The sequence below is a fragment of the Somniosus microcephalus genome, unplaced genomic scaffold, assembly GCF_052327205.1.
Source record: "Somniosus microcephalus isolate GS21.2 unplaced genomic scaffold, FLI_Smic_1.0 unresolved_chr5, whole genome shotgun sequence".
Lineage (NCBI taxonomy): Eukaryota > Metazoa > Chordata > Chondrichthyes > Squaliformes > Somniosidae > Somniosus > Somniosus microcephalus.
In genome coordinates, this window is record NW_028225183.1 from 48767835 (window position 1) to 48792191 (window position 24357).

Sequence of the window (24357 nt, forward strand, 5' to 3'; positions counted from 1 at the left end):
GATTCATTCTGTATCTGTCAGTCTCCAATAGTGTGTGTGAGTGCGTGATTCATTCTGTATCTGTCAGTCTCTGGTAGTGCGAGTGTGGGATTCATTCTGTATCTGTCAGTCTCCAGTCGTGCGAGTGTGGCATTCTGTCTGTGTCTGTGAGTCTCTGGTAGTGTGTGCGAGTGTGGAATTCCTTCTGTATTTGTCAGTCTCCAGCAGTGCGAGTGTGGCATTCTGTCTGTGTCTGTGAGTCTCTGGCAGTGGGTGTGAGTGTGGGAATTCATTCTGTATCTGTCAGTCTCCAGTAGTGTGAGTGTGGGATTCATTCTGTATCTCTCAGACTCTGGTAGTGTGTGTGAGTGTGGGATTCATTCTGTATCTCTCAGTCTCTGGTAGTGTGTGTGAGTGTGGGATTCATTCTGTATTTGTCAGTCTCCAGTAGTGCGAGTGTGGGATTCATTCTGTATCTCTCAGTCTCTGGTAGTGTGAGTGTGGGAATCATTCTGTATCTCTCAGTCTCTGGTACTGTGCGTGAGTGTGGGATTCATTCAGTATCTCTCAGTCTCTGGTAGTGTGTGTGAGTGTGGGTTTCATTCTGTATCTGTCAGTCTCCAGTAGTGCGAGTGTGGCATTCTGTCTGTATCTCTCAGTCTCTGGTAGTTTGTGTGAGTGTGGGGTTCATTCTGTATCTCTCAGTCTCTGGTAGTGTGTGCGAGTGTGGGATTCATTCTGTTACTCTGTCTCTGGTAGTGTGTGTGAGTGTGGGATTCATTCTGTATCTCTCAGTCTCTGGTAGTGTGTGTGAGTGTGGGATTCATTCTGTATCTGTCAGTCTCTGGTAGTGCGAGTGTGGGATTCATTCTTTATCTCTCAGTCTCTGGTCCTGTGCGTGAGTGTGGGATTCATTCTGTATCTCTCAGACTCTGGTAGTGCGAGTGTGAGATTCATTTTGTATCTCTCAGTCTCTGGTAGTGTGAGTGTGGGATTCATTCTGTATCTGTCAGTCTCCAGTAGTGTATGTGAGTGTGTGATTCATTCTGTATCTGTCAGTCTCTGGTACTGTGTGTGTGTGTGTGTGTGATTCATTCTGTATCTTTCACTCTCTGGTAGTGTGTGTGAGTGTGGGATTCATTCTGTAACTCTCAGTCTCTGGTAGAGTGTGTGAGTGTGGGATTCATTCTGTATCTCTCAGTCTCTGGGAGTGTGTGCGAGTGTGGGATTCATTCTGTATCTCTCAGTCTCTGGTAGTGTGAGTGTGGGATTCATTCTGTATCTCTCAATCTCTGGTACTGTGTGTGAGTGTGGGAATCATTCTGTATCTGTCAGTCTCTGGTACTGTGTGTGAGTGTGTGATTCATTCTGTATCTCTCAGTCTCTGGTAGTGTGTGCAACTGTGGGATTCATTCTGTATCTCTCTGTGTCTGGTAGAGTGTGTGTGAGTGTGGGATTCATTCTGTATCTCTCAGTCTCTGGTAGTGTGTGCGAGTGTGGGATTCATTCTGTATCTCTCAGTCTCTGGAAGTGTGAGTGTGGGATTCATTCTGTATCTCTCAGTCTCTGGTAGTGTGTGCGAGTGTGGGATTCATTCTGTATCTCTCAGTCTCTGGTAGTGTGAGTGTGGGATTCATTCTGTATCTCTCTGTCTCTGGTAGTGTGTGTGAGTGTGGGATTCATTCTGTATCTCTCAGTCTCTGGTAGTGCGAGTGTGGGATTCATTTTGTATCTCTCAGTCTCTGGTAGTGAGTGTGTGGGATTCATTCTGCATCTCTCAGTCTCTGGTAGTGTGTGTGAGTGTGGGATTCATTCTGTATCTCTCTGTCCCCAGTAGTGTGTGTGAGTGTGGGATTCATTCTGTATCTCTCAGTCTCTGCTACTGTGTGTGAGTGTGGGATTCATTCTGTATCTCTCAGTCTCTGGTAGTGTGTGTGAGTGTGGGATTCATTCTTTATCTCTCAGTCTCTGGTAGTGTGAGTATGGGATTCATTCTGTATCTCTCAGTCTCTGGTAGTGTGTGTGAGTGTGGGATTCATTCTGTATCTCTCTGTCTCTGGTAGTGTGTGTGAGTGTGGGATTCATTCTGTATCTGTCAGTCTCCAATAGTGTGTGTGAGTGTGGGATTCATTCTGTATCTGTCAGTCTCTGGTAGTGCGAGTGTGGGATTCATTCAGTATCTCATAGTCTCTGGTACTGTGTGTGAGTGTGGGAATCATTCTGTATCTGTCAGTCTCTGTTACTGTGTGTGAGTGTGGGATTCATTCTGTATCTGTCAGTCTCTGGTAGTGCGAGTGTGGGATTCATTCTGTATCTCTCAGTCTCTGGTAGTGTAAGTTTGGGAATCATTCTGTATCTCTGTGTCTCTGGTACTGTGCGTGAGTGTGGGATTTATTCTATATCTCTCAGTCTCTAGTAGTGCGAGTGTGGGATTCATTCTGTATCTCTCACGTCTGTGGTAGTGTGAGTGTGGAATTCATTCTGCATCTCTCAGTCTCTGGTACTGTGTGTGAGTGTGGGAATCATTCTGTATCTGTCAGTCTCTGGTCCTGTGTGTGAGTGTGTGATTCATTCTGTATCTTTCACTCTCTGGTAGTGTGAGAGTCTGGAATTCATTCTGTATCTCTCAGTCTCTGGGAGTGTGTGTGAGTGTGGGAATCATTCTGTATTTGTCAGTCTCCAGTAGTGTGAGTGTGGGAATCGTTCTGTATCTCTCTGTCTCTGGTAGTGTGTGTGAGTGTGGGATTCATTCTGTTTCTTTCAGTCTGACTCTAAGTGTGATTTTTGGACTCGTAGGTAATGTATTGCTCAGTCTGCAGTCTGGGGAATATTTATGCAACTTTTTTCTATACCTTTCATTCAGATACCGTTCGTCTGCTCTATCTGATATTTAATTTGGTGCTAAGGCTGCACTATTGTGAGATTAACTCAGTGAATTTCAATCTGGGTGTGATTTTGGGCTGGGATTGATGCATCTGCCCGTCAGAGGGACTGTGTTGAGGTGAAATGGAACCAACCTCTGTCTCTCCTGCTCTGTTTGACTGTTGGATTGAAAATGTGTCTCTGAAACTTGGGATCAGTGCGGGACTGACTACTGCTGCTGTCTGTGACTGTGGAACTGATAACCTGTCTGTGTCTCTGCACTCTGGGAGTGAAAACATACCTACTGTGTGTGAGAAGGAGCTGGCTGCACTGTTCCTTAAGTCTCAGATGGAGGAAGCTTCACATTTATTCTGGTTCCTTCAAGTACTTGCATGTAGGAAAAAAAAGTATATTTTATCAATCAAGAACAGATGAGGTAGAGAATACAAAAATTATCAATTTATAATCTCTCTGCTAATTCTCATTATGAACATTCTCAAAGGAAAGCCAGCGATACAAACAGTGTCAGTGTCTGACTCCACTGCAGTACTGCAGCAATCAGCTTCTGCACACCAAGTGTGTTGTGCAGTTTTACAGCAACTTAGAGACATCTGCTCACAACCCTTACCCCTTCACTGCTCCATGAATGGGACTACCCGATGGAGCAGGGAATCTCACACCAGCCAGATTGCTGCTTCTAACCGTTCAACCAAAAGCAAACAGCCACAGTTTAAAACGTGTCCTTCAATCTTCTTACCTGGCAAGAAACACGGTGAGCCTGGAACTAAAGCGGATAAAGCTCACTGCTGGTTTGGAGAGAGAAAGCAGCAATGACTGTAAACAGCAGATTCTTCCCATTCTATCTCCCTTACCCTGGACACACGCTGGCCACACACAGCCCGAGAACGGCCTCTCCCTTCCCTCACTCACTCCTTGCTCTGAGACCAGTTCTTGTTCCACTCCGGCTCTTACAAACAGACGCCGACTCCCCCTGAACTGTCCCCGGACTCAATGCCGATCTCTGAGCCCATCTGCGGACACGCTCCCAAAGCGATGAGCTGCTGTAAGGAGGCTGCTGTTTGCTGCCTTACTCCGGGGCCCTGATGTCTCCAGTCCCGGTTCTTTTAAACCATCTTCTTGCGCTCACTGAGTGAACGGCGATCACAGGCAGGGCTGGGGGAGGGGACTGCGCATGCGCTCTTCTGCTCACTGGGAATCGCCGTAGGGGGCGGGGCTTAACTGCGCACGCGCAGCTCCCTGCATAATTCAGAATAAAAATCAAAGGGAACTTTCCCCAATTCACTTTTATCAGAATCTGAGCAAAGGTATTGGGCCTGGGGGGTGGGGGGGGGGGGAAGGACAGAGAATGTCTAAAGCTGGGGGCTTGTCCATTTAAGGTGCTCAATTTGGGATCATTCCGTGCAGGGTGTTTGCTGATCTTGTGCCGTCTTCACAAAGCAATCCTGCAGAAGCATGGGAGGAACGAGGGAGCCGGAGTGTTTCCTGGAATGGGGCATGTGTTAATATCTGATAGCAACAGTCCTACATTACTCGGTCACTGAGAGTAATACCAAACGGCCCTGAGCGGCGAAGTTGCAGAGAGTGAAACAGGCAATAGAGGGTTAAATATTGACCATTGTTTGTCTCGCTCTCTGACACAGCCCCGCAGTGTGGGATTAATAATGTGTCTGTCTCTGGTACAATATCAGTATAAGACCACATCTTCTGTCTCTCCACTAGGAGCTTTCTGGAAATAAACTGAACTTCACAGTTTAGTCTGGAACTGATACTCTCTCTCCCTCTCACTGTCCTCCTCACTCTGTCTCTCCCTCTAACCATTTGCTCTGTCTCTCTTCATTCTCTGTTGCACTTTCTAAGAAGGTGGGATGCTGTTATTGAGCGTGAAATTGGCACACTGACAGGAAGTCTAATACCAACACTCTCACTCACTTTTCTCTCATGCTGTACATGAAGGAGGGATATTTTAATTAATGTCCTGTGGATACACTGTTACAAACTGTAAGACTGATACTGTGTCTCTGTCTGGTACTGGTGACTGGAACTGTGAGAGTGTGGGATCCATTTGCATCTGTCAATCTCTGGTAATGTGTTTGGGTGTGGGATTAATTATGTATCTGTCAGTCTCTGGTATCTTGTGTGAGTGTGGGATACATTCTATATCTTTCTGTCTCTGGTACTGTGTGTGAGTGTGGAATAAATTCTGTGTCTGTGAGTCTCTGGTAGTGTGTGAGTGTGATATTTATTCTGTATCTGTGAGTCTCTGGTACTGTGTGTGAGTGTGGTATAAATTCTGTATCAGTGAGTCTCTGGTACTCTGTGTGATTGTGTAGTTCAGGCTGTAATAATCGAATTGATATGATACCTTTAATCTGTTACTGTTTAAGATTTTTGGATTGGTATGTACTGTGTAGCATTGTCAGTACTAATGGAATTGATACTATATCTTTCAATATGTTTATGTATGAGATTTTTGGACTGGTATGTAATGTGTATATGTAATGTCATAGAGGGGGTGCAACGGAGATTCACCAGACTGGTTCCTGGTTTGGGGGACAGATTGAGTATAATAGGCCTAAATTCCCCAGACTTTAGAAGAATGAGAGGTGATCTCATTGAAACATACACAATTCTTACCAGACTTCACAGGGTAGATGCAAGGAGGAGGTTTACCCTGGCTGGGGAGTCTAGAACAAGAGGTCCCAATCACAGAATAAGTGGTCGGACATTTAGTACTGAGATGAGGATAAACTTCTTCACTCAGAGGGTGATGAATCTTTGGAATTCTGAATCCCAGAGGGCTGTGGTGGCTCAGTTGTTGAGTGTATTCAAGACAGAAATCGATAGATTTTTGAATATTAGGAGTATAAAGGGATATGGGGATAATGCAGAAAAATGGAGATGAGTCAGAGTATCATCCATGATCTCACTGAATGGAGGAGCAGACTCGAAGAGCCAAATGCCCAATCCTGCTCCTGTTTCGTATATTTCTTATGTTCTTATCAGTCTGCACTCTGGGTTATTTCATTGTGTTGGATTCTGTAACTTTCAACCAGTCTGTCGTATTGGATATTTATTTTGTAGCTCAGACTGCACTCTTGTGAGATTGACACAGAGCCTTTCAATCTGATAGTGGGTGTGATTATGGGCTGGGATTGATGTATCTACCTGTCAGCAGTACTGAGTTGTGGTGAAATGGAAACAACCTCGGTCTCTCCTGATCTGTTTGACTGCTGGATTGAAAATGTGTCACTGTAAACTGTGAGCAGTGGTGGACTGACCACTGCTGCTGTCTGTGACTGTGGAACTGATAACGTGTCCGTGTCTCTGCACTCTGGGAGTGATAACATACCTACTGTGTGTGAGATGGAGCTGGCTGCACTGTTCCTCATGCCTCAGGTGGAGGGAGCTTCACATTTAATCCGGTTACTTCAAATACTTGCCTGTAGGGATTAAAAGTATTTCTTATAAATCAAGAACAGATGAGGTAAAAAATAAAAAGGTGATAGAAACATAGAAGATAGGAGCAGGAGTAGGCCATTCGGCCCCTCGAGCCCGCTCTGCCATTCATTGAGATCATGGCTGATCATCCAAACTCAGTACCCTGTCTCTGCCTTCTCCCCATATCCCTTGATCACTTTAGCCTTAAGAAATATATCTAACTCCTTCTTGAATATACTTAATGAATTGGCCTCAACTGCCTTCTGTGGTAGAGTATTCCACAGGTTCACCACTCTCTGGGTCAATTTATAATCTCTCTGCTAACAATTATTATGAACATTCACAGAGGAAAGCCAGCGATACAAACAGTGTCAGTGTCTGACTCCACTGCAGTACTGCAGCAATCAGCTTCTGCACACCAAGTGTGTTGTCCAATTTTACAGCAATTCAGTGCCACAAACCAACCGCTGCACTGCTCCGTGAATGGGACTACCCGATGGAGCAGGGATATTTACACAGGGCAGATTGGGCACAAACATGGCAGATGCAGTATGCTGTGGATAAATGCGAGGTTATCCACTTTAGTGACAAATACAGGAAGGCAGATTATTATCTGAACGGCAATAGATTGGGCGAAGGGGAAGTGCAATGAGACCTGGGTGTCCTTGTGCATCAGTCGCTGAAAGTAAGCATGCAGGTGCAGCAGGTGGTTAAGAAGGCAAATGGTACGTTGGCCTTCGTAGCGAGAGGGTTTGAGTACAGGAACAAGGATGTCTTGCTGCAGTTGTACAGGGCCTTGGTGAGACCACGCCTTGAGTATTGTGTGCAGTTTTGTTCGCCTTATCTGAGGAAGGATACTCTTGCCATGGAGAGAGTGCAGCAAAGATTCACCAGACTGATACCTGGGATGGCAGGAATAAAGTATGAGGAGAGATTGGGTCGATTGGGCTTATACTCGCTGGAATTTAGAAGGGACGGGATCTCATTAAAATTCATAAAATTCTAACAGGACTAGATGCAGGAAGGGTATTCCCGATGGCCGGGGAGTCCAGAACCAGGTTTCCCAGTCTAAGGATAAGGGGTAAGCCATTTAGGACAGAGATGAGGAGGAATTTCTTCACCCAGAGAGTGGTGAACCTGTGGAATTTTTTACCACAGAAGGCAGTGGAGGCCAATTCATTAAATATATTCAAGAAGGAGTTAGATGTATTTCTTAAGGCTAAAGGGGTCAAGGGATATGGGGAGAAGGCAGGGTCAGGTTACTGAATTTGGATGATCAGCCATGATCTCGTTGAATGGCGGAACAGGCTCGAGGGGCCGAATGGCCTACTCCAGCTCCTATCTTCTATGTTTCGATGTTTCTATGCTAAGGCCCTCTCCCATGGGACTAACCATTCAAACAAAAACAAACAGCCCCTGTTTAAAACGTGTCTTTCACACTTCTCACCTGGTGCCTGCAATAGATGCTCTTTGTATCAATCCTTACTGTCCGGCTCTGCTTCCACTGCTCACTGTCCAATGACAAGAAACACGGCGAGTCTGGAACTAAACCGGGAACATTCACTACTGGTTTGCCGAGAGAAAGCAACAATGATTGTAAATAGCAGATCCTTCCCATTCTGTCCCCCTTACCCTGGACACACGCTGGCCACACACAGCCCGAGAACGGCCTCCCCCTTCCCTCACTCACTCCATGCTCTGAGACCAGTTCTTGTTCCACTCCGGCTCTTACAAACAGATGCCGACTGCCCCTGAACTGTCCCCGGACTCAATGCCGATCTCTGAGTCCATCTGCGGACACGCTCCCAAAGTGATGTGCTGCTGTAAGGAGGCTGCTGTTTGCTGCCTTCCTCCGGGGCCCTGATGTCTACATTCCGGGCCATCTTCTTCCGCTCACTGAGTGAATGGCGAACAGAGGCAGAGCTGGGGGAGGGGACCCGCATGCGCTCTACTGCTCACTGGAAATTGATTGAGGGGGCGGGGCTAAACAGCGCAAGCGCAACTCCCTGCATTAATTGAGCACAATAATCAAAGGGAACTTTCCCCAACTCACTTTTATCAGAATCTGAGCAAATGAACTGGGCCTGGGGGGAAAAGGACAGAGAATGTTTAAAGCTGGAGGCTTGCCCCTTTAAGATGCTCAATTTGGGATCATTCCGTGCAGGCTGTTTGCTCTTCATGATCGCGTCTTCACAAAGCAATCCTGCAGAAACTATTGAGGAACGAAGGATTCGGAATGTTTGCTGAGACCGTGCAGGAGTTAATATCTGACAGGAACAGCACCAGATTAATTTAATCGGAGAGAATCACTCGGTTACTGAGAGTAACACCGAACGACCCTGAGCTGCGAGATTGTAAGAGAGTACAACAGGGAAGAGAGGGTTAAATATGGGACATTGTTCCTCTCACACTCTGATATTGTCCCGCAGTGTGGGATTAATAATGTGTCTGTCTCTGGTACAATATCATAGAAGCCTAGAATCATTGAATGTTTCCAGCACAGAAGAAGTCCATTCGGCCCGTCGAGCCCGTGCCAGCAAGGGCCCTTCAGTTTGTCCCAATTCCCCGCCCTTTCCCCGGAGCCCTGCAAATGTGTTTCCTTCAGGTGTTTATCCAATTCCCTTTTCAAAGCCAGGATTGAATCTGCCACCATCATCCTTTCAGGCAGTGCATTCCAGATCATAACCGCTCACTGCATCAAAAACTGTGTCTTCAGCGCACCTCTGCTTCATTTATCAATCACCTTCAATCTGTGTCCTCTGCTTCCCCACCCTTCCACCAATGGAAACAGCTTCTCTCTGTCTACTCTGTCCAGGCACTTTTTGATTTTGAACTCCTCCATCAAATCTCCCAACATTCTCTGCTCGAAGGAGAACAACCCCAGCTTCGCCAGACTCTCCCCGGAACTGAGGTCCCTCATCCGTGGAACCATTCCTGTAAATCTTGTAACTCTCAGTGAGAGGTGAGTCTGCATCCTCTGCCTCCCCAGTGGGATCTCTCTGGATTCACGGGACTGGAGAGCTCAGCCTGGAACTGATAGGCTGTTTGTTTTTCTCACCGCCGTGCCTCGCTCTGGCCTGTCTCTCGCTCAGCCCAATCTCTCTCTCTCTCACTGTCTCTCTCACTCTCTCGCTATCCGCTCTCTCTTGTACTGTTTGTCAGAGCGGGATACAGTTGAGCCTGATATGGAAGCACTGTTGAAAGTGCAAGCCTGACATTGTGTCTGTTTCTCTCTCTCTCTCTGGTGCTGCCCCTGAATCTGGGGAAGAGAGCGCCGGCCTCAGAGTGTTTAACACTGACTGAGCTGGGAAACTGCAACTAACCCCGAGAATCGGCAGCACAGGCCGAGCGGAGAGGAAAACCTGTCCTGTGAACTGTAAATCTGGGAACAGATTGTGCTGTGAATGAGCAGAGTGAACATTGTGTCAGCGAGAGTGTGTTAAAGGGGCGGGTGGGTTAGACTAATGTCACTGTGCTTGTGTGTCCGCTCTCATCGCCGGAATTCAGAGACCCTCTTGTGTAAAATTCAAAGATTTCCCTGTCATAGGATCGTCCTGCACCCCTGCTCAGCCCTGCAGTGGGAATTAAACGTGAAGATTTATTTGATTTCAAATTTCAGTCAAAAAACAGCGAACATGTGCGCGATCGGGTGAGAGAGCGCGATCAGTGCAGCAATGAAACGGCTTTAAATCGTAATTGCTGCCTTTAATTCTGAGGAAACTTTCTCGACAGCAAACATCCCGGTCTTCGAGAGAAACAGAGTCTAGCCTGGGAATGTGGAGTGCCCGAGTTTAATTGGAATCGGAGAGTTAATGAGGAGAGAGAAACACAGAGAGGCTGGAGGGGCCGGGAGCTGACAGCAGGATGTCTCCGCCCCGTCCGCTCGCTGCCTTTAAGTTGCTCTGTGCCGCCGCCTCTCGTTTCATTCCTGACACAGCTCTGACTGTCAGAGAGATTTTCTACAGAGTCGCCGACATGACTGAGACTGCAGCCGCCGAAACGGCTCTTCCTGCCGCCGCCGCTCAAACCAAGTCTCCCAGCAAGAAGAAGAAGGCGGCTCCCCGCTCCAAGCCAGCCGGTCCCACGTTGGGCGAGCAGATCCTCGAGGTTGTGGCGAGTGGCAGCGATCGCAAGGGGATGTCGCTGGTCGCGATAAAGAAGGCTCTGGCTGCCAACGGCGTCGATGTGCTGAAGTTAAGTTCCCAGATCAGGTTAAGTATCAAGAGGAAAGTGGAAAACGGCTCCCTGGAGCAGACCAAGGGCACGGGCGCCTCGGGTTCCTTCAGGCTCGCTAAGAAGGAATCCCAGCCGAAAGAGGGAAAGAAGGTGAAGAAACCGGCAACCAAGAAATCTGCAGTAAAGAAACCGGCAGCTAAGAAATCTCCAGCCAAGAAACCAGCAGCCAAGAAATCTCCAGCCAAGAAACCAGCAGCCAAGAAATCTCCAGCCAAAAAAACGAGCAACAAGAAGACAGCAACGGCACAAAAGACAGTGAAAGCGGCGGCTGGGAAGAAGGCGGCGGTGAAGAAGCCCAAGAGCCCCAAGAAGGCAACAGGCGGAAAGGTGAAGGCAGCCAAGAAGGTGGAAAAACCCAAGGCCAAGCCCAAATCAGCAAAGTCTCCCAAAGCAGCGAGCAAAAGAAAGTAAAAAGGACAACTTGTAAACATCTGAACCCAAAGGCTCTTTTCAGAGCCACCACATCATTCCAAAAAGAGCTGATCGCGGAATCTGATGATCCATGTCCCGGGGCCGGGCTCAGACTCCCGATTGAAATCATTTCACATGAACCCCGGCTTCCTGGTGACTCGCTGACATTCGCAGCTCCCACCCCTCCCCCACAGAGAGAATGGGATGTCCGGGCCGGGCCTCACTCTAACTGGGGGGGTGTTCGGCTCCAGTCTCAGTTCAGGGTCATTTTCAGTTCACAGGTTCAGGGTGAGAGTCTCTGTGAGACTCTGACACTGGCGGAGATACCCCGCATCACAACTCAAACCCCAACACATGAGATTCTCCAAATCAGTTTGTAAACTGCTGAACCCGTCTGTGTGGGGAGAGGGAATAAGGTCAGAGATTGACATGGAAGGAGGCGGGTCGACTTGTGATTGAAGGGACTGTATATAGGCGGGAATATTACTGATTGTTAATTGTAACAGGACCTTATTTAAAAGATTCTGGTTTCAGGAAACCCTTGAATATGAAGTCCGAGTCTGTAAGGGTTTGTGCGGAGCGCTGTGTTTCGGTTCTATTATCGAGAAACGGTTTGAAATTGGCGGTTGCAGAAAGCTGGAGGTGGAGCTGGAAGATCAGAGGCCGCTCTCTGCTCTGTCTGTCACTCTTGAAACTGTCTCCTCCCCTCCCGCTCTCTCTGTTTAATCTCTCACTCTGTCTCCTCCCCCCTCCCTGCATTTCTCAGTCAGGTCGAACCCGACCTTACTTCTGATTGGTGGTCTCCTTCACAGTCCCATTTCTTCACCAATCACAGAACTACAATCACACATTAGAAAGTAAGCACATCATTGGTTGAAATTGTCGACCAGGCGAAATGTTTGAATTTTTTGTTTTAGAAAAAGCCCGCCAATTCCAGTGCCGGGTGGAAGCGAATTAATCTAAAGTCTAGTTTCAATGGAATGATTTTAAAATCTCGGTCCTTTTGTTCTGTTATTCTGCGTTCACCGTCAGTAATTCCTGGCGCTGTTCTATGAACAGGTTTAATTTGTCAGCCTCTTATCTGTAACCGGCGCCAATAAGTCTCCATTCAGCAATCTGAAATGTGCCGAGTATCAGATCGCTGACTGCACAGTTACCCAATGACAGATTATTGGCCAAGGCCTTCTCACAGGCTCCACGGGGACAGAGAGAAGCGACTGAATTCTGATCCTCTCCCCTGAAAGCGGCGGCTAACGTCACAATGGGACGGGCGGAGGGAAATTCTGAATGGGCTGGAGAGGAGAGGGAGAGGAATCGAGTGGAAGAGCGGGAGATTGGCGCGGGTCCCTTTCCCCGCTCCTGTCAGCATCAACAGCCCAGAGTGCGGGCAATGGGAAGGGCCCTAAAGCACCAAGCCCAGGAAGGTACATTTAAAACCTTCAATGATTCTGGCAATGATCGTCTCAATATGTGCAGAATAAAATCGATTTGTCTCAAAACGGTTATTTCCTGCACTAAATTTGGCGGACTTTTTGAAATGGGCGATTAATCACAGTTCAGCCAATCGGGGCCAGAGTTTCCAGCGTTTCATTGATTGGTCAGAGTTGGGTTTGAATTGGGTGGGCGCCGGTCTCCAGCCAATCAGTGCTCGGGGCGGTCCCTCACTGAGTATATTAAGGCGGACACACAGCAAATTCCGCATTAACAGTCCATGTGTTGCAGATTGTGTTGAGATCGGTTCAGAAAATGGCCAGGACCAAGCAGACAGCGCGCAAATCGACCGGAGGAAAAGCTCCTCGTAAACAGCTGGCGACCAAAGCGGCCCGGAAGAGCGCTCCAGCCACGGGCGGAGTGAAGAAACCCCATCGCTACAGACCCGGCACTGTGGCTCTGAGGGAGATCCGCCGCTACCAGAAATCAACCGAGCTGCTGATCCGCAAACTGCCCTTCCAGCGCCTGGTGCGGGAGATCGCTCAGGACTTCAAGACCGACCTGCGCTTCCAGAGCTCGGCCGTCATGGCCCTGCAGGAGGCCAGCGAGGCTTACCTGGTGGGGCTCTTTGAGGACACCAACCTGTGCGCCATCCACGCCAAGCGAGTCACCATCATGCCCAAAGACATCCAGCTGGCCCGCCGCATCCGCGGGGAGCGCGCCTAAACTCACCCTGCCTGGCTCCAGACTTTAGCACCAAATACAACAACGGCTCTTTTAAGAGCCACCAAATCAACAAAGCAAAGAGCTCCGACCAGCGCAAGGGAAACTGGACTGTGCACACAGCGTGCAGGTCTTGTACTGTTACCTTAACTGGGCATCTATAAAGTTCGGCATTGTATATCTGACGGTGATTTTATGTTCTAGGTTGAAATGTGAGTGAGCTGCCTGGTAGACTAATGAACTCGCCCAGTGTGAGTCGGAAAATATAAGTGGGGGCTCTGATAGTAAATTGATCCAACTCGACATACCAGATAGATCCGAGAGAACGAGGTGCCTGAAGTCTGAATCTAACCTTTAAAACCAGCGGACAGGTGGGAACTTCAATTACTATTTGGAATATTTAAAAATAAACCAGAGCTGTAATTCTGGTTTGATCCTGTCTGCCAATTAAAAGGGGAAATGTTTGTATGGGTCCGGATGTATATATTTATCCCTATGGGATTATTATCCCAATAAGGAACGGTAAGCCCAACAATCGCGCTCTCACTTTATACTCGGTTCTAAACATCGGTTCATATTCGGCTCTCCCAACAACGTGTTCATTGAGCGACGGTCTCACGTTGCGGTTCCGTGTGTATTGTTTTTCGCTGAAGCCAGACCTTCTCCATATTGAATCACTGATCTGAATATTGGCTAACAGCAAGCCCGCTGCAGTGTTTGTGGATCTAGATTTCTACATGTTCGACAGTTTACTGAAAATGGCTAAATAGTAAGCAACCCTTTCACAGATGAAGTCGATGGCTCTGAAAAGAGCCTTTAGGTTATTAGAGTGAATCTTGTCCGGTTTACTTGCTCTTGGAGCTGGCAGTGCTGGTTTTCTTGGGCAGCAGCACCGCCTGGATATTAGGCAGCACCCCGCCCTGAGCGATGGTCACCTTTCCCAGCAGCTTGTTGAGCTCCTCGTAGTAGCGGATGGCCAGCTGCAGGTGTCTGGGGATGATGCGGGTCTTCTTGTTGTCGCGGGCCGCGTTGCCGGCCAGCTCCAGAATTTCAGCGGTCAGATACTCGAGCACAGCAGCCATTTAGACCGGGGTTCCGGCACCCACACGCTCAGCGTAGTTGCCCATTCGGAGGAGCCTGTGAACCCGGCCCACAGGGAACTGCAGTCCGGCCCGGGATGACCGGGACTTGGCCTTGGCCCGAGCTTTACCGCCGGTTTTTCCTCTTCCAGACATTTCCACAATTCACTAGTTCAGAGAAAGAATGAAAGTCTCCTTCCACATCTGCCCTTCTTATACCTTCTGGAGGAATGAAGAGAGGCGAACTTGTGATTGGTCGCTCTGTGGTGAATTTCATTGGTGTTTTCCGGTGACCAATCACAGTCTGTTTTTCCCGCCAATGAAAAGTGTGTGGAAATAACTGCCTCAACAGTCAGACCGCCAACCATTTTTTAAGTTCAAAAAGCCCGCCAATATTTTCCAAAATCAGCGAATTAAGTGAATAAAATCACTTTTACCAAAGATTTCCGGACAGTTTTTTATTCCTTTTGTCTTATTCCATCTCTCCCTTGCAAATCCGAGGCTGTTACAATCAGGATTAATTTCGTGTTCTATTTCAAATGTATCGGGCGGGCCTCAATTTGCATTGATTCTGTAACGGGACACATTCCAGCTCAATCTGTGTAAAAGTGAGGATTCACAGATTATCGATCGATCCTTTGCACAGGCGCTGCTGCGGGAGTGAAACCAGAACTAGGAGTCCTGCTGTGAGAAGAGAAGAGGGACAGAGTGTTCAAACTGCCCCCATTCTGGTCTCTAAGAAACCCCATTCTGGGTTGTTAGATTACAGTAATTCTCGGGTTAATAAAACGATTGACTGCCAATTGCCATTTTAAAAAATGAAAATATTTTTACAGAGATTGAGGTGAATGAAATCCGAGTCTCATCTCAAAAACAAGCTTTTAATTCGTCGGAAGGAGCTGCAAGTGATCGGGTCTGAGAACAAAGGGAAAGAGCGATCAGGGACCGTGTTTGTAGTTTACTGAGCGGGAAATACAACGGCGACACGAAGGTCGATCCGGTCAGTGAAACTGCTTATCTGAAAATTCAAAACTAAATTGACAGCTGGAACTTCAAACGTTCTCAAACACACTTGTTCAGGAAATAATTACAGTAAATTGATTCTAAAGGGAGATGCGATGTGTAGATCTTTCAGAGAGGTTGTGGGTGGCTCTTAAAAGAGCCGTTGTGTTTGGAGTTTCTTCTTTCAGGACAGCGTGGAGTTTTACTTGGAGCTGGTGTATTTGGTCACCGCCTTTGTCCCTTCCGACACGGCGTGCTTGGCCAGCTCCCCGGGCAGCAGCAGGCGCACGGCGGTCTGGATCTCCCGGGAGCTGATGGTGTGCCGCTTGTTGTAATGGGTCAGCCGGGAAGCCTCACCCGCGATGCGCTCGAAAATATCGTTCACAAACGAGTTCATGATGCTCATGGCTTTGGAGGAGATGCCGGTGTCGGGGTGAACCTGCTTCATCACTTTGTAAATGTAGATGGAGTAACTCTCCCTCCTCGACTTTCTGCGCTTCTTGCCGCCCTTCGGTGCCGCTTTCTTCACGACTTTTTTGGCGCCTTTCTTGGCAGCTGATTTCTTCTCGTCAGCCATTTTCTCTTTCAAAAAGCAAAGATATAAGGAAACGCTGCTATCAGCTCGCCTGATATAGGCAGCCGCACGGTCCGTCCCACAGAGCTATGCTAATGAGGGATGAGTGGAGGCAACGATTCTGATTGGTTTATTGGCAGTATGGTCAATATCCTTTGTTCTTTAACTCTCCGATTGGCCTCTTTACACATCCAATCAGATTTAGCGCTCACCACAATCTCACATTCTTGAAGCTGTCATGAATTACAACCCACCCTTATTTAACTCTGTTCTTTATTTATTTCTAATCTGCTCTCAATAAAAATGGTCACTGATGGCCTGTCTTACGAGGATGGTTCATTAATATATTGCCGATATATATAGATATATATATATTCAATAATCTGAACAGCAAACTCACTGCTGTGTATGTCGATCTAGATTTATAAATGTTTAACAGACATTGACCGTTCTATGACCGAAATTGCCTGAGGGTCACTTCTAATCAGGACATTTCCAGCTTACCAACTGTAGGGATTTAATATTAAAACACAGCTGGGATAATTGTGATCAACAGGTCAGTTTCTGCAGACAGTAAGCAACCCTTTCACAGATACAATGGGTGGCTCTGAAACGAGCCTTTATGTTATTAGATTAAATCTTTTCCCCTTTACTTGCTCTTGCTGGGCCCAGCCCTGAATTTCTTCGGCAGAAGCACCGCCTGGAAACTAGGCAGTTCAGCAATGATCTTAGTGAATGGTGCAGCAAACTCGATGGCTTTATGGCATGCTCCTGTCAGTCTCTGGTATGTGAGCGTTGTTTTTTTCTTCAGTTTCTGATTTGGGTTTTATTACACACCCTGACAGCATCTGGGATCTAAGTGTCTGTTTCACTCTATATCTGTCAGTTTCTGGCATGTGAATGTGGGAATTACTCTGTACCTGTCAGTTTCTGGTATGTCATTGTGATTTTATTCTGTACTTGCCGGTTTCTGATATGTAAGTGTGGGTTTCCCTCTGTTCCTGACATTTTCTGTAAGTTAGTGTGGTTTTTATTCAGTATCTGCTAGTTTCTGGGATGTGAGTATGGATTTTACCCTGCATCTGTCAGTCTCAGGTTTGTGAGTGTATGTTTTCTTCTCTATCTGTCCGTCTCTGGGATGTGAGTGTGGGTTTTACTCTGTATCTGTCTGTCTCTGGGATGTGAGTGTGGGATTTACTCTGTAGCTTTCAGTCTCTGGGATGTAAGTGCATGTTTCACTCAGAATCTATCAGTATCTGGGATGTGATTGTGTATTTTACTCAGTATCTGTCTGTTTCTGGGATGTGAGTGTGGGTTCCACTTCTTTTTGTCAGTCTCTGGAATGTGAATGTGGGTTTTACTCTGTATCTGTTAGATTATTGTAAGTGAGTGTGTATTTTATTCAGCATCTGTCTGTTTCTGGGATGTGAGTGTGGGTTTTGCTATGATTATGTTAGTCTCTATACAAATGTTCTGGCTAATCTGGATGTCTGGGGAACCCGCGCAGGCTGCTCAATGGCTCTTCAGTGGAAGAAACCATGCATGTGCCAAAACTTGAATGGGCCGCACATCCAGTTAAAGGGGCTGCACACCCAAAATAATAGAGGGAACATTGTTCTGTACCTGTCAGTTTGTTGTATTTGAATGGGGTTTTCTTATACATCTGGCAATCTCTGGAACGTGTGTGTGGGTTGTATGCTATAACTGTCAGTTTATCTTATATGGGTGTGTGCTTATTTGGTACCTATCAATTTCTGGGTTGGGAGTGTGGAGTTTAGTTTCTATCTGTCAGTTTGTGGTATGAGTGTAGGTTTTACTCTGCATCTGTAATTTTCTGGGGTGTGAGTGTGGGTTTGAATCGACATCTCTCAGTCTCTGGTATGTGAATGTGTGTTTTATTCTGCACCTCTCACTCTCTTTTATGGGAGTGTTGATTTTGTTCTGCATCAGTCTGTCTCTCGTATGTTAGTCTGGGTTTTACTCTGTATCTGTTAGTCTGTGGTATGTGAATGTAGGATTTACTCTGTATCTGTTAGTCACTGGTATGTGAGTGTGGGTTTTACTCTTTGGGTTTTACACTGTATCTGTTAGTCTCTGGTATGTGAGTGTGGGTTTTACTCTGTATTTGTTAGTCTCGGGTATGTGATTGTAGGTTTAACTCTGTATCTGTTAGTCTCTGGTAAGTGAGTGTGGATTTTACTCTGCATCTGTTAGTCTCTGGTATGTGAGTGTGTGTTTTACGCTGTATCTGTTAGTATATGGCATGTGAGTGTCATTTTCACTCTGTATCTGTTAGTCTCTGGTATGTGACTGTGGATTTTACTCTGTATCTGTTAGTCTCTGGTATGTGAGTGTGTGTTTTACTCTGTATCTGTTAGTCTCTGATATGTGAGTGTTGGTTTTATTCTATAGCAAGTGTTCCCTTTAAGCAGCAGGTCCTGTACAGCAGATCCTACGATGTTCTAATGGCAACAACTGCACATGCATGTTAATCTGAATGGGTCATGCAGCCCCCACAATAAATAATCTCTGGGAATTGAGTGTGGGTTTTACTCTGTATCTGTCTGTCTCTGGGATTTAAGTGTGGATTTCACACTGTATCAGTCAATCTCTGGGAGGTGAGTGTTATATTTACTCTATATCTGTATGTCTCTGGTATGTGACTGTGGGCTTTATTCTGTACCTTTCAATTTATTCGATGTGTGTGTGGCTTTCTCTCTGTCCCTGACAGTCTCTGGTGTGTGAGTGTGGGTTTCATTGTGTGTTGTTCTGTCTCTGGTAGCTGAGTGTGGGTTTTATTCTGTATTAATCTGACATTCAGATTAAAATGCGTGTGTGTGTGTGTGTGTGTTTTACTTTATAGGATTGAAAATATGTAATTTTTTTTGAAGGTGAAAGCCGATTAAAAGTTCCTATTCAGAGGGATTTGTGTGTCCTTCTACATGAATCACAGAAAGTAAACAGCAATCAATTGGGAATTAAATTTTATATTTGCCCTTAGTGCAAGTGGTTGGAGTATAAGTGTATGGTAGTGTTGGTTCAATTTTATAGGTCTGGGATGAGCAGAAATGTATTCCCTCAGAGGGTTATAAATCTTCTCATATCTACCCCAGAGGTCTGCGGATGCTCAGTCGGTGGGTATATTCAAGATTGAGATATGTAGATTTTTGGGCACTTAGCATATCAACGGAATCAATTTCTGCTAATTACATCTGGGGTTCTCTCTAACTGTCAATCCCTGGTGTCTGAGTGTATGTTTACTCTGTGTCTCTCAGTCTTTGGTTTGTGAATGTGGGTTCTACTCTATACCCGTCATTTTCTGGTATATTAGTATAGTTTTATCTGTACCAGACATATTTATGATACGTGAGTATTAGTTTTATTTTCTAAGTTCATTTGAATTTCGAGCAGGGGTTGGCCATTATGCCCCCCGAGCCTGCTCTGATATTCAATAAGATCATGGCTGACCTTCGAACTCAACGCAGATTTCCTGTCCTTTCCCGATATCTCTTAATTCCTCCGCAGTACAAGAATCTATATCAGCCTTAAACATAATCAACGACTGGGCATCCACAGCTCTTTGGGGCAGCGAATTCCAAATATTCGCAACCCGCTGAGTGAAGAAATTCCTCCTTATCTGAGTCTTAAAAGGCCAGCCATTTTTCTGGAGCCTTTGCCCCATAGTTCTAGATTCTCCTGTGAGGGGAAACAATCTGTGAAATGTGAGTGTGAGTCTTACTCTTTACCTGCCAGTTTCTGCTAAATTGTGGGTGGCTTTTCATTGTACCTGTCAGTTTCTGGTATGGAAGAGAGCTTTTCACCCTGTACCTGTCAATTACTCGTAATTGTGTATGGGCTTTACTCTGTATCTGCCAGTTTCTGTCGTGTGAGTGTTTGTTTTGTTCTGTATCTGTCAATCTCTGATACATGACCTTCCCTTGCAGTATCCATAGCACTGTTTGTGACCTGAAATCTTCTCTCTTTTTTCATCCCCATTTTTAATGTTGTTTTAAAATTCCTTTTTATTTCTATGGGAGACGCATGGAATTCCATGGAAGATGTCAGTAAGTATTTTGTCATTTGCAATGGACATTTTTTTTCTCTTAAAATCCTACTGCAACGTTCCATAAGTCAGTTCTGACCTGCGAGGGGTATTAAAAGTATCTCGGCTGCGATGGCAGGGAATCGAACCCAGGTCAACTGCTTAGAAGGCATCTATGTTCACCACTATACCACCATCGCTCACATCTTAATTAATATATTTACGGACTTCTTTGGCCCCTAAGTGGGCCAAGTGAGAGACACAGCAATCATTTAAACCAGAACATCAGCACTATGCTGAGGCACTTTCCCTCCAATTAAAAATGGCCACTGTGAATTGTTATATCGCTAGGATTGAGCCCTCACCCCATTTATTATTTTTAAATCTTTTATAGGTTAAAAAATAATAATCCACAAAAATAAATTGAAAATCATTTTTATGGGAGAAGCAAATGGACGATAATATTTTTTTGTAAATTTTAGTGAAATGGCATTTGCTGGAAGGCATTAAACTGCGATAGGGAGACCTAAACTGTATCAAACATATCAAAGTTTGCAGGTGATACTAAGATGGGAGGGAAAGTAGTGAGTGAGGAGGACATAAAAAACCTGCAAGGGGACATCGACAGGCTAAGTAAGTGGGCAGAGATTTGGCAGATGGAATACAATACTGGAAAGTGTGAGGTTATGCACTTTGGCAGGAAAAATCGTAGAGCAAGTTATTATCTTAATTGCTAGAAACTGGAAAATACTGAAGTACAAAGGGATCTGGGGGTCCTGGTGCACGAAACTCAAAAGGTTAGTCTGCAGGTGCAGCAAGTGATTAAGAAGGTCAATGGAATGTTGGCTTTCATTGCTAGGGGGATAGAAAATAAAAATAGGGAGGTATTGCTTCAGTTGTACAAGGTATTGGTGAGACCGCACCTGGAATACTGCGTACAGTTTTGGTGTCCATACTTAAGGAAGGACATACTTGCTCTCGAGTCAGTACAAAGAAGGTTCACTCGGTTAATCCCGGGGATGAGGGGATGGACATATGAGGAGAGGTTGAGTAGATTGGGACTCTACACATTGGAGTTCAGAAGAATAAGAGGCGATCTTATTGAAACATATAAGATTGTGAAGGGGTTGGATCGGGTGGATGCGGGGAAGATGTTCCCGATGATGGGTGAAACTAGAACTAGGGGGCATAGTCTTAGAATAAGGGGCTGCTCTTTCAAAACTGAGATGAGGAGGAACTACTTCACTCAGAGGGTGGTAGGTCCATGAAATATGCTGCCCCAAAAAGCTGTAGAAGCTACATCATTACATAAATTTAAAACAGAAATACACAGTTTCCTAGAAGTAAAGGGAATTAAGGGTTATGGGGAGCGGGCAGGAATTTGGACATGAGTCTAGGTTCGGATCGGTCATGTCCCTGTGGGTAGCGGAGCGGGCCCAGGGGCCGTGTAGCCTGATCCTGCTCCTATTTCGTGTGTCTAATTCTGTTAGATTCAGGAGATGGTTCTGTGATAGTGGATTGGCAGTTAGGATCAGATCAGCCATGATCTTATTGAATGGCGGAGCAGGCTCGAGGGGCCGATTGGCCTACTCCTGCTCCTATTTCTTATGTTCTTATGTATCAACAGGAGCCTGGTTGCGATGCCGCGAATTCGAACCCCAATCAACTCGCTCGAAAGAGCAGCTACAATCACCACACTCCAACCATCGCTCCAATTTTAAAATGTAATCCTCTGTCTTTACAGATCGCATGCAATGCATCTTTGGAGCTTTAGTCAGGACGAGTAAAAGACTTTGCAATCATTTCAATCTGAACATAAACAAGGTGTTCAGATTATTGCTCTCCAATTCAAAATAGTTACTGATGAATGGTTATCTTGTTGCACTCCTAGCTGGCGGCCAGGAGATGGCACCAAACTCTAATAGTTTGGAGTGTGCGGATTGTGTCCACACATCCAGACCGCTGTGAGTCTGGTGCTGCCCGGGGAGCTGGCCAGCACGGCGTGTCGGAAGGGACAATTCCGGTGGCCATTGCAAATAAATTTCACAACGCCCTGAGAAAGCATTAAGCAAAGCAACGGCTCTTTTAAGAGGAAACCACACCATTAACTTCGTCGAATTATCCCTTCGGGATATTGTCCTTTTAATGAATCAGAGAAAGGTACAGCACATTTGTTTGTGGCTTTACTCTGCCACTGTCATTTACTGCTATGTGAGTGTTGGTTTAACTCTGTACCTGTCTGTATCTGGAATGTGAGTGTGTGATTTAATCTGTACCTGTTGTTTTCTGGTAAGTGAGTGAACATTTTTCTTCGTATCTGTCAGTGTCTTGATGTGAGAGTGTGTGTTTCAGTCTACATGTCCACCTCTGGTATGGAAGTGTGTTTTTTATTTTGTACCTGTTATTTTCTTGCATGGAAGAGAGGCTTTACTCTGTACTTCTCAAGCTCTGGTATGTGTGCGTGGGTTATACCCTCGATTTCTGATTCTCTGTTATGTGACAGTTCATTTAATCTAAGTCAGTCAGTGTCTGATATAATACTGTGGGTTTTACTCTACTTGTCAGTTTCTGTTACGTGAGTGTGGCTTTTCTGCTGTAACACTCAGGTACTGATATGTGAGTGTGGGTGTTTCTCTGTACCTGTCAGTGTCTAGTATGTGAGTACAGGCTTTATTCTGTACCTCTTGATTTCTGGTATGAGAGTGTGTGGTTTACTCTTTATCATTCACTCTCTGGCATGTGAATGTAAGTTTAATTTTGCATCTGTCTGCCTCTGGTATGTGAGTTTGGGTTTTACTCTTTGTGTCAGTTTCTGATATGTGAGAGTGGCTTTTACTCTGCACCCGTCAATATCTTGTATGTGAATGTGGATGTTGCTTTGTACCTTTCAGTGTCTAATGTGTGAGTGTCTGTTTCACTCTGCCTGTAAGTTTGTGACATCGTAGTGTGATTATCACACTGTAACTCTCAAATTCTGAAATTAGAGTTTGAGTTTAACTATCTTTATTTCACTCCATGGTGTGTGAGTGTGGGTTTTCCTCTGCATCTCTCGGTCTCTTCTATGTGAACTTGGCTTTTACTCAAAACCATCAAATTTGTGAATTTATTCCATATCAGTCAGTTTCTGATTTATCAGAGTGGGGTTTCCTATCTTCCTGTCAATGTCTGCTATGGAAGAGAAGGTTTACTCATAATCTGTCAGTTTCTCGATTATGAATGTGGGTTTTGAGTCTGCATCTATCAGTCTCTGATGTGTGATATTCACTCTGTATCTATCAGGCTCTGATATGTGAGTTTCACTCTGTATCCATCGGTCGCTGGTATGTGAGTATGCGCCTTACACTGTATCTGTCAGTTTCTGTTATGGAAGTCTGGTTATATTCTATACCGGTCTTGTTCTGATATATGAGAGTGGGTCTTACTCTATACCTGTCAGTTTCTGCTCAGAGATTGGGTTTTCCGTTGTACCTGTCAGTTTCTGGTATGGAAGAAAGGATATTACATTGTACCTCTCAATTACCGCTAAGTGAGTATGGACTTAACTATGTATCTTTCAGTTTCTGTTATGGATGTGTGTGTTTTATTGTGTACCTGTCAATTTCTGATATGTATGTGTGGGATGTCTTCAGCTCATGTTGTTATTTGTTATTAATCAATAATTTAAAGTTAAATGTAGGGAACTGATTAAGAAGTTTACAGATGATACAAAAATGGCCGTATGGTTGACAGTGAGGAAGATAGCTGTAGATTGCAAGAAGATATCAGTAGACTTTCAGCGGGGCAGAAATGTGGCAATTTGAATTCAATTCTGGGAAATATGAGATAATGCATTTGGGGAGGGCTAACAAGGCGAGGGAATGTACAATAAATGGTAGGATGCTCGGAAGTGCAGAGGGACTGAGGGACCTTTGAGTGCATGTCCACAGATCCCTGAATGTAACAGGACAGGTAGATAAGGTGGTTAAGATGGCGAAAAGGAAAGTTCCCTTTATTAGTTGAGGCATAGAATATAAGAGCAGGAAGGTTCTGCTGGAACTGCATAAAATACTAATTAGGCCACAGTTAGAGTGCTGTGCACAGTTCTGGTCACCAGGTTACAGGAAGGATGTGATTGCACTAGAGAGGGTACAGAGGAGATTAACGAGCATGTTGCCAGGACTGGAGAATTTTATATATGAGGATAGATTGGATAGTCTGGGGTTGTATTCTATGGAACAGAGGAGCCTGAGGGGACTTGTGGAGAATTGTTTTCACCCTGTGGTTGGTAGGGGTCTGGAACACACTGCCTGAAAGGTTGGTGGAGGAAGGGAACCTCATCATTTTAAAAAGTACTTGGGTATGTACTTGAAGTTCTGTAACCTGCACGAATAATGAGCTAGAGCTCGAAAGTGGGATTTGGCGGGATAGCTATTTTAAGGCCGAAAGGCCTCCTTCTGTGCCGTAAATTTCTATGATTCTATGATCTGGTATGAAAGAGTGGGTTTTATTCTGAATCTGTTAGTATCTGGTATGTGAGTGTTGGCTTAATCCTTCAGCTGTGGATGCGAGTATGGATTTTA

At 45.6% G+C, this 24357-nt stretch overlaps 1 pseudogene; it reads right to left on the bottom strand.

Annotated features, from left to right (window-relative positions):
• Nucleotides 1–14969: 14969 nt before the first annotated feature.
• LOC147088185 (histone H2B pseudogene) lies at nt 14970–15952 on the bottom strand (annotated as a pseudogene).
• Between the last annotated feature and the right edge of the window lie 8405 nt (nt 15953–24357).